Here is a 10,335-nt window from a genome sequence, read left to right on the forward strand (position 1 = left end):
CAAGCCAAAAGACCTTGCCTATTGAGTTGTCTCGTGGTGAGACAAGGCATTTCTCAGCGAGGTCACATGCAGTGGGGCCACAAGAATCAAAGGCCCATGTCACTTTGGCTAGTGGAACACCTAACATTGCCATCAAGCTCATGCAGAGAGAGCTGATAAGGGGAAGAGAAAAAGAGAAGAACATGTACCACATCCCAAGAAGCTCAAGGAGTTCAAGACAGGGGACAAGTCTGTGAAATTTGATGCCTTTCATGGAGAGTATGATGCCTCTTAAGTGCTAGCTTTTGTGGCACAGTTTGATATTGCTTTTAGTGATGAGGACTTCACTGAGAAGTCCAAAATTCGTCATGCAAGCATGTTCTTGAAGGGGACAGCTGTCCATTGGTGGATCACTGAAAAGACCACCAAAGACCCCATTTGCACTTGGAAAGAGTTTAAGGACAAATTTTATGCCCAATTCTTGCCTCCTAATGTGGAGCAAACTCTCACCCAAAAGTGGGATAGACTTGAGCAAAAAGATAATGAAAGTGTGCAGCAATATGTCAATAAGTTTTGGAAAGTGTTGCTTGAGGTAACTCCCTTTATGCAAATCTCCGAGGATGAAAGAAAGAGGAAGTTTCGCTCCGGATTGCAACCAGCTTATCGTTCGGGCATTGAATTGCACCCGAAACACACTCTGCAACAGCTTATAGCCTTTGCTCTTGCTACTGAGCAATTGGTGCTCAAAATTAAGCAAGATCAAGGGGGTTCTAAGGGCAAAGAGAAGGCTGTCCCAAACCTACAAAAAGGTGGACAACCACCTAAAAAAAGCTTCCGGAAGTCCCAGAAGGGAGGTAAAGCTGAAAATACCTCATCTAAGAATCATGGGCCAAAGAAGAACAAATTTGGCTTGACCCCCGAGCAAAGGGAGCAATATGCCGAGGGAAAATGCTTTTCTTGTGGCAGCAAAGAGCATATGTTTAGACAATGCCCTAACCGTAAACCGAAGCATGAGGACAAGCAAACCAAGGCAAATGTGCATGCAGTTCCCGATGTGCAGGGAAACACAAAGCATGATGGAAAAGAGAGGATGGTATGCAAAGCATGGAGTCAAATCAAGGATCAGCCCGCCCTATTTATGTTTGATGATTGTGCAACAAATAACTTCATCTCTATTCAGCCGCCTTGAGTATTGAGGTTGAGGACATGGGGCCTCAAATTGAAGCAGAAGCTGTCTTTGTTGGCAAAGAGATGCAGGTTACCCCACTTATTGGGAAGTTGCGCATACATATCCAGGGTTACCTTGATCATGAGCATTTCTTGGTTGCACCGCTTAATGGATGTGATGTATTGCTGGCAAGCCATGGCATCACAGGCTTGAGCCCTGCAAAGAGTACAAGACAAACAGGATTTCCTTTATGCATAGAGGCCGCATGCATGTTATTGATGCTGGCAAGGAAGGGGATTCTATCCTCACATCCAGATTAATAAAGCAATGAAAAAGAGTCTTTCTGCGTGCTTGGTTTTTGTTCGTGATAACATTGAACCAAGTTATCAAAATGTGGATGTTTTGACTCAGGATAGGCTGAATTTTCTTCATGCATATAAAGATTGTTTTGCTGATGCATTGCCAGGTGAACTACCTCCTCAAAGGCCCGAGGATCATCGCATAGATCTTGTGCCAGGTAGTTCTCCACCTAACAAATCTGCATATCGTGTGAGTGCCGCACAACAAGAAGAGATCATGAAGCAGGTTAATGAGCTTTTGGAAAAAGGTTTGGTTCAGTCAAGTTCCTCACCTTATTGCTCTCCCGTGCTTCTTGTTCAAAAGAAAAATGGGTCATTCCGCATGTGTGTGGATTATAGAGCTCTAAATAAGCTCACCATCAAGAATAGATTTCTAATCCCGCGTATTGATGACATTTTGGATAAGCTTGATGGCTCGGCTTGTTTCAGCCGTATTGATTTAAAGAGTGGTTATCACTAGATACGAGTGGTGCCACAGGATGTCCACAAAACTGCATTCAGGACAGCTTTTGGATTGTATGAATTTTTGGTGATGTCTTTTGGTCTCATCAATGCCCCAGCCACATTCAATCGCATGATGGACAGGATATTCCGACCCCATCGAAAAATCACAAGTGTATTCTTTGACGACATCTTGGTTTTCTCCAAGAATGAGGAGGAGCATAGGACTCATTTGGCCACAGTGTTTGAAGAGTTGCGGAAGCATAAACTCTTCATTAATGCCAAGAAAAGTGAGTTGCAAAGGCTACATCCAAGTCATGCACATACTCATCAGCTGCTGCAAAAATCTCATTCTTTGTACGAAGGATGGGTGGCAAGACCACTCTGCCGCCATGAATAATCTCAAACGGGGCCTTTCCTGCAGTCTTTTGATCTGCCACATAACACTTCAACAAATCCAACACGGCTGAATTTGCAGCTTTACTTTGGCCATCCGTTTGGGAATGATAAGCTGATGAAAACTCAAGTTTAGTGCCCATGTTATCAAATAAAGCCCTCCAAAAGAGGCTTGTGGTCCTGGGATCTCTATCCCCAACAATGGACTTAGGCATACCATGATGCTTGAAGATGTTAGCAAGAAAAAGCTTCACCATATGATCAACTTTAATGGTTTTCTTGACGGGCAAGAAGTGAGCTTGCTTGCTAAACCTGTCCACAATGGTCCAAATAGCAGCATTCCCATGCTGGGATCTAGGCAAGTCCATAATAAAGTCCATAGTAATACTTTCCCATGGCTGCGAGAGAATAGGCAATGACTGAAGAAAACCTAGAGGCTTTTGCCTGTCAAATTTCACCTTTTGGCAAGTAAGACATGCACGTACATATGCCTCAATGTCTTTACGCATGCTTGGCCAAAAGAAATATCTCTCAATCATGCGTGTAGTAGGCATGATACCTCTATGACTAGCATAAGGTGGAGCATGACATTCCTCCATAATCTTTGGACGCATATCCTTCACCACACATAAGCAATTATCCTTCATAAGATAATCCTCTTTGATCACATAAGATGTGAGTGACCAGCCATCAAATCAGTCCATATATGACAAAAATCAGCATCCAAATGATACAAATCTTGCATGGCAGATAAGTCCCCATGAGAGGCCACTGAAACTGCAGCCACATAAGGCCTCTTGGATAATGCATCTGCCACCACATTTTTCTTTCCAGGAGTATGTACAATCTGAAAATGAAACATGGAAAGAAAGTTTGCCATTCTCATCTGCTTCTCCGAAAGCTTTGTTTGAGATAGAAAGTATCTCAAGCTTTGATGATCTGTCTTGACTACAAATTCAGTCCCAAGAAGATAATGTTTCCATATCTTTAAGGCATGAATTACAGCCAAGAGCTCTTTCTCATAGATATCCATATGAAGCTCGGCATCATGCAATCGACGGCTCTCATATGCAACTGCATGACCTTCTTGATTCAGGACAGCCCCTATACGATCGCTACAAGCATCACATTCCACTATAAATGACCTTTGCAAGTCGGGAACAATCAATACGGGTCCACATATAATAGCATTCTTGAGTTGCAAGAAGGCATCCTACTCCTTTGGAGTCCATTTAAAAGTGGCTTTCTTCTTCGTGAGATCATGTAGAGGGGTGGCTATCATAGCAAAATGCCTTATGAAACGCCTATAATATGAACATAATCCTAGAAAACTACGTACTTGATGTACATTTTGCAACTCTGGCCAATTCCGAATGGTTTCTATCTTGGCAGGATCCATTCTTACACCATCCTTGGATACAATGTGACCCAAATAGTGTATCTCTGAAGCCATTGCTGCTCACTTCTCTTGGCCCATCTTTCAGATGGTTGTCAAGTCCTCCTTTCTCAACGGGGACCTTCAGAAGGAAATATATGTTGAACAACCCTGTGGCTTCATCTGCGATAGTTTCGAGGACCATGTTTATCTTTGCGGAAGGCTCTTTATGGCCTTAAACAGGCCCCCGGGGCATGGTACCAAACGATCGACGCTTCTTTCTCTCATTCCTTTGAGAGAAATCCTACACACGTTTTGATAGAGGAGGATCACATTGTGATTATCATTTTGTATGTCGATGATCTTATTCGACCCCGACCGCGCACTACTATGATTATGGATCTTCTAAATCATACCTTTGAGATGACTAATCTTGGTCTACTTCACTACTTTCTTGGCATGGAGGTTTGGCAGTGCCCACAGGGGATATTTCTCTCTCAACAAAAGTACGCTTCTTAGATTTTGGAGAGGTTTGGTATGAAGGACTATCGCTCTTTATGTTGCCCTATGGAGCCAAATCAGAAGTTCAGTAAAAACGTTGACTCTCCACCCTATCATGATCCTACTCAGTAAGTTTGTCGGCTCGCTTATTCATCTCACCATTACTAGGCCTGATCTTGCTTACAACAGTAGTATCCTAAGTCTGTTTCTTTTAGCACCACATACTTCTCATTGGCAGGCTGCTGTTCATGTTCTCAGATATATACAGGACACCTTGACACATGGGATTTCATATGGCTCTAGTCTTGATTTGGTTGGATATTCAGATTTTGACTGGGCAGGTGATCCAGATACCCGGAGGTCCACTATGGGCTATCGTTACTTACTTGGTACCGGACTCATTTCTTGGCAAACGAAGAAGCAACCTATAGTTGCCAATTCTTCAATTGAAGCAGAGTATCGTACTTACTTTGAAACAGTCAAAGAGCTTCTGTGGCTTCATCAGTTGCTTGATCATCTTTATGTCATTCCTCCGATGCCTACCATTGTCTACTTCGACAGTCAGAGTGCCATGGCTCTTGCACGGAACCCGTTCTTCCACTCGAAGTCCAAGCACATTGATGTTCATTATCATATGGTTCGTGACTACTTGGCACTCGGTAGTAATGTCCTACCAGGGACAATGTGGCGAACATCTTCACCAAGGAGCTTTCGAGACCAACTTTGGATCGCTTACTTCCACGCGCGGTATCCGTCCTCTTCAGTGGAGCTGAAGAGGAGGTGTTGGAGTGGTCATCTCCACTGTTCTGGGTGCTTCCCTGCTGTTTCTGCACCTCTGGAGGACCTCCCTTACCTTGGGAAATTTTCCCATTTTTTTAATAGATTTTTTCCACATTTTTGGCACCTTTTTTTAGCATGTTCCATATTGTGCTCCAGTCAGCCAACTGGGCTCTTAAGGTGCTTTATGAGCATGGGCTTTGCCCTCAGTTTTATCATCTCATTTTCCGCATATTTTGGGATCTTGGCTGCACCTACGGTATGCCTTGTGCTGCCTACTCCAGCTTTGTAACCACCTTTTGGTATATATGATCTTCCTTCAGTTCTTGTGCATCCTGTATTTGTGAACTTCAGTTCTCTTTCATTGTTTGGCACTTTGTCAATGTCCTTTGTGTCCACAATGGCCAACAACTAGGAACCAATGGTCAGTAAGGAATCCCAAAAAGAGCTCTTCCCTTTGTGCACTCTTGAATCCAAGGGGCTCTACGCTAACAAGTAGTCAACATACATGATGCCAGAGAAGAAAAATTTGGTGTATCCTAGGTGCCCAATTATAGTGTCCATGTATTTGAGCGGTCAAGCTCACTGCTTATGGTATACCTTGTTTGCACTCTGGAATCACACATGCACAAATCTAGCTGAAGCAAGGTTAGGCTCTCTGATACCAATTGTGATGTACTTGTGCTATGTGCTAGAGTTTATCAATGATAGTGGATGGTAGCGGAACTCAAAAGTGCAAAGCACATACACAATGTACACTCCTATTGTATATTAATGTACAAGAAAAGGTTACAGCTGAATGTTTCCCAAATTACAAAATGATACTCAAACTGATTTCAGCCTCGAGCACTGTTGTTTGGACCAAGTACTCATCCTAGCACTCGCTGCAAATCATCTTCAGCCTTCAGTGATTCTTGCAACTGTGTGTTGAAGGGAAACCTTGACGCATGAGATATCTGAGAAATAATCTTATGTAGGGGTAGTACAAGCAGGTCGGCCAAGTGAAAATCTTCTATCGGGTTTACATGGGCTTGCCCACAAATATTCGGTGGTGGGCCGATGCCCATATTGGGCTGTCCACGCTGCCTAGAACGTGTTAGGCGCATGTTCACCCAGGACCTCAACACAGAATTGCAAAAATTACAGAACTGTGATATAGAGTTTTCAGGTCTCCTCACTCCCATCATCATTACACCATTTAGCAACAAATCACCAAAAAGCGTGCACAAGGCCAATATTAGCCAGGCACTTTGTATGGGTATCCACTATCCCACTTTGGAAAGGCTAAAGGAGAGGCTCGTGTAAAATCTGCATGTGTGTGTGTGTGTGTGTGTGTTTTTAGGGTTTAGGCTTAGGGCAAAACTAGAAATAGGAAGCATAATGGTTTTAGAGTTAAACCATACACAAGCATAATGACACAATGATTAATGAACAACCTAATCTACAAACAGAGTGCACCGTAGACTACATCTTGGCTTAATGTGTTGTATTAAACATAAAATGATAGTCCTTGCATATTCTAAAGCATATGCTGCTACCACATATGCCTTATGTCAAATATGATGCCAAGTGTCCTTAACAGGTGTCACATGCTCACATAATATCTTAAGGGGTTGTTCCCACACACAAAGGAACCTACACATTCAATATCTTTACAAGGGGTCGTTCCCACACAACATACACTTTATACAAATCTCCTTTAACATTGACTTTCCCTAACAATCCCTCCCTCAATGAAAAGAAGGCATGAGCCAAAGATAGGCTAACAACCGCAACTCCTGGATGTCAAACCGCACGAACAATCTCCAAGAGTAGCCTCGAACAGAGTCTTCCTTTTGCATCGATCTTTCAATGTGACAACAATGAGGATGGGGCCATGAACAGAGCCCTCCCAAAACTAGATCTTCATAGAAGAGTGATGAGGGTGGAGAGGATAAAGTGGATGACTTTACTTTCTTCATCAAAAGAAAGGAAAATTACATGGATTGATAACAACACGTGTGTGTACGAATAAAAGCATACGAGATAAGCAAAATATAAAAGCATACGAGATAAGCAAAATATAAAAGCATACTAGATAAGCCTAAAACCTGATAAAAGCTTAACTTGTGAAGCTCAACCTCATATCGCAAAAGCATTTACGGGCGGTTGTAAGATGAGGGTACTCACTTTCGTTCACTCTCTCTAAAATTGGGACATCCACGCATCTTGGGCAAAGTACCTCGATCGCGATATCGCCATCAATTAAAACACGACACGTGCCTTCCAAGCCTAAAGCGACATATCTCGAACGAGATACCAACTAATGCCACGCTAGCAAGTCCGGGTTTCTAGTCATCATCCATGTCACCAATACAGGCAGCTGCCACCACACTATCTCGATCGAGATATTCATGCCACTCGGATTCACATCAATGCCACGGTGTATCTCCCTAGGCATATTTGACCAGCCCATCTCCACTGTCCACATATCTCGAACGAGATATTGAAATAAAATCTCGACCATTCATTGAAATACCTCGTTCGAGGTATAGAGATGCAATCTCCATCGTCCACATATCTTGAACGAGAGATGCAATCTCCACCGTCCATTCACGTACATTAGAAGATGCGATTCCAGTCGTTTAAATATCTCGATCGAGGTATTAAATGAATCTCGATCGTCAAACATACCTCAATCGTGGTAATGACTTAAAATCTAAGCCGTCCATGTACCTCGAACGAGATACTAATTTCAAATCTCAGCGATCCTTCACCAATCCTAAAATTAAGTGTGTATCTCGGTCGTTTGTCTCACTAACCCTAAAATCCAGAGCGTACATCTTGCAAACCCTAAAGTGCCACATCGAACCTCGTTCGAGGTTATAAAACCGGAAGACTTTTTTTTTTGCCTCATTGTTGTTAAAAGTCGTTTTCGCTCTCCTTACTCTCTTGATTTAAATTAGCATTAGTGGATCCATTAGCATTGTTTTATAGCTTCATTAGTGCTACTTAGCACTAAGCATTGGACCTTTCACATTGGACCTTTGTGTTAGGCTTAGGTTTTAGCATGGAGTCACGCGAGGAGGGCCACAAGGAGGGCAGCTCGTCTATTGTGGACCTCATCGCGAAGATAAACCGCGAGTTAGCGGCTATCCGTAGGAGTGCTAGAGACACACCGTCTACATTACATATCGTGGGGGCAGACTTGGAGGCGATGCTTTCATCCCTTCGTAGCCTTCACGATATTGTTTATGTAGATGAGTGGTTAGCCCACCATCGCACTGCTCCTGTGTCACATGGTCTGACATATCGTCAGGTTTGTGATCTTGGTCCGATTAGGGATGGAGTCCACTTAGATCTTTTCCTCGATAGTCGTGGGATGAAGCCTGGGACGGGCAAGCTCCTTACTATTTCGCGGTGTTCGCATCCTCGTATGGCAGCACATATCTATAGTCGATATGTTGCCGCATATGGGAGGATGCCGAACAATCGCCAAATTTTCATATACTTAGCAAAGCAATTATATGTGGAGTTTGTCTTAGGGGAGGAGGAGGTGGATTACACTAGCCATCAGCTGGGTGGTGGTACTGGCCGAGGTCGTCTCCAGGACTAGGATAGGCGGCCTCCACCAGCCCTTCGTGTAGCTCCTTGATTTGTGTCTATGTCGACAGTCGAGGCTCTTGGCGTCCAGGTTGGCATCGACGTACGGAGTACCACGGAGAGCATCCAGCACGTGGTACGCTTGTTCTCACGATCGATACCAACGACAGATGTCGAGATATTTACATATTACTTCTTAATTTTTTTAGTCATTTATTTACATGTTTATATGTACTTTTCTATATTTTTACATGAGCGGCATGGTTGATTGTGTCACGTAGGATCCCACACCTACCACTGAGAGACTCACTCAGGAGAGTTGGTAGAGGCGAGAGCGGAGATTGACTGCCTTAGAGCTGCATTACAGACGCAGAGGCAGCTACTGCAGAGGCACGGCATGTGAGAGAGTCTGACATCTAGCAGGTAGGTTTCTCTGCACATAAAAGAGTTATAATTAAGGTCCTAAGTTATAAATTTCTTTAAGTAATACCTAATGAGAGAGAAGAATCAATTATTTTTATGCTTTACTTTTTTGTGTAGGCTCGGACTGAGGTAGAGAGTTCTAGAGCTGAGATGCAGTATCATATGATTTATGGAGCGGATTGCACAGCATAGGGCAAAGCAGTTGATGCTGCATGTTTGAGAGTTCCGCAGATCCTCAGACGTGACAGTGTCCTACTTGCCTTTATATCCACGGTCTGTTATACAGAGGTTTTTCGACGATCTCTCCCTCTCAGGATACACCACCATTTCTCCGTGATGCCTGTTGCGCTCTGTATCGAGGACATTGACAATACTGGTGGATATGCTCTAGAATGTGGACATTTTTTTTATTTGTCTTGCATCACCTAGGAGCTAGCATGTCTCTCTTGCCGTGCATACAGAGTTTTGGGATGATTTTCACCTAGGCTTTGCTCGAGTATATGCTAGGACTGGTAGGCCTCTTGATTTTATCTCAACTACTATTGACTTAAGACTCGATGCCGCCGATGAAACAGAGATCCGGAGCTTGAGGTGCCTCCAGAGATTGAGTGGAGTGTACATGAGTTTGATGCATACCAGAGAGTCCTTCACGAGAGCCAGATCAGAGCATACGAGTGTATGGGTGGTGCTGGTCCTAGTGGCACCTCGGGTGATGGTGCTAGCACAGCAGTGCTGCTTCTCATGTGAGCAGCGTGTCCTTATAGCAGAGGAGCTTACACGAGCAGAGTGGCAGACACGTAGTACCATTGCTGATTATAGATTTTGGGTTTACAGATAGAGACGTCTTACAGTAGCACGACGTAAAGAGAGGGAGAGGGCTATAGCAGCTTATGGGACTCCTGAGCTCCCAAGTACACCGGTACCAGCTTATGATCCTGCCATTGAGACAGACCTCCCCGTAGATATTCGACAACTCCCGCAGTCGGCACAACCTCCTCGACGTGCACAGCAGCCTCAACACGCATGTCGACCAACAGTTAGAGATGAAGATTTTGATTGGATTGATGTTGATAGTGACTAAACTCAGACTAGTTGGGTTAGCTCACTTACATTATACTTAGATTTATGGGCAGTGACTAACCTCAGACTAGCTGGGGTAGCTCATTTTCATTTTGATGTACTTATTTGATGTTTATATCATTATGAGTTTTTTCATTATTGAGTATCATTACATTTTAGTTGATGTTCTTGATTTTTTTAAAATTTTTAACACTTTGGTTATCATATTGTTTGTTGAAAATCTCCATGTCATTGATCGATAGGGAGAACTAAAC

At 43.4% G+C, this 10,335-nt stretch overlaps 1 pseudogene across 1 annotated transcript in view; it reads left to right on the plus strand.

The window, feature by feature from the left end:
* The window catches only part of LOC147624128 (uncharacterized), a 30,885-nt pseudogene extending 25,556 nt beyond the window's left edge, over positions 1-5,329 (plus strand). Inside the window, exon 8 of the transcript XR_015269051.1 lies at positions 4,478-5,329. The product of XR_015269051.1 is annotated as an uncharacterized LOC147624128 (transcript). The remainder of the gene's footprint in view (positions 1-4,477) is intronic.
* The last annotated feature ends 5,006 nt before the right edge of the window (positions 5,330-10,335 follow it).

Source organism: Cibotium barometz, chromosome 25, assembly GCF_041138505.1.
Source record: "Cibotium barometz isolate CiBa-2024 chromosome 25, ASM4113850v1, whole genome shotgun sequence".
NCBI classification, from domain to species: domain Eukaryota; kingdom Viridiplantae; phylum Streptophyta; class Polypodiopsida; order Cyatheales; family Cibotiaceae; genus Cibotium; species Cibotium barometz.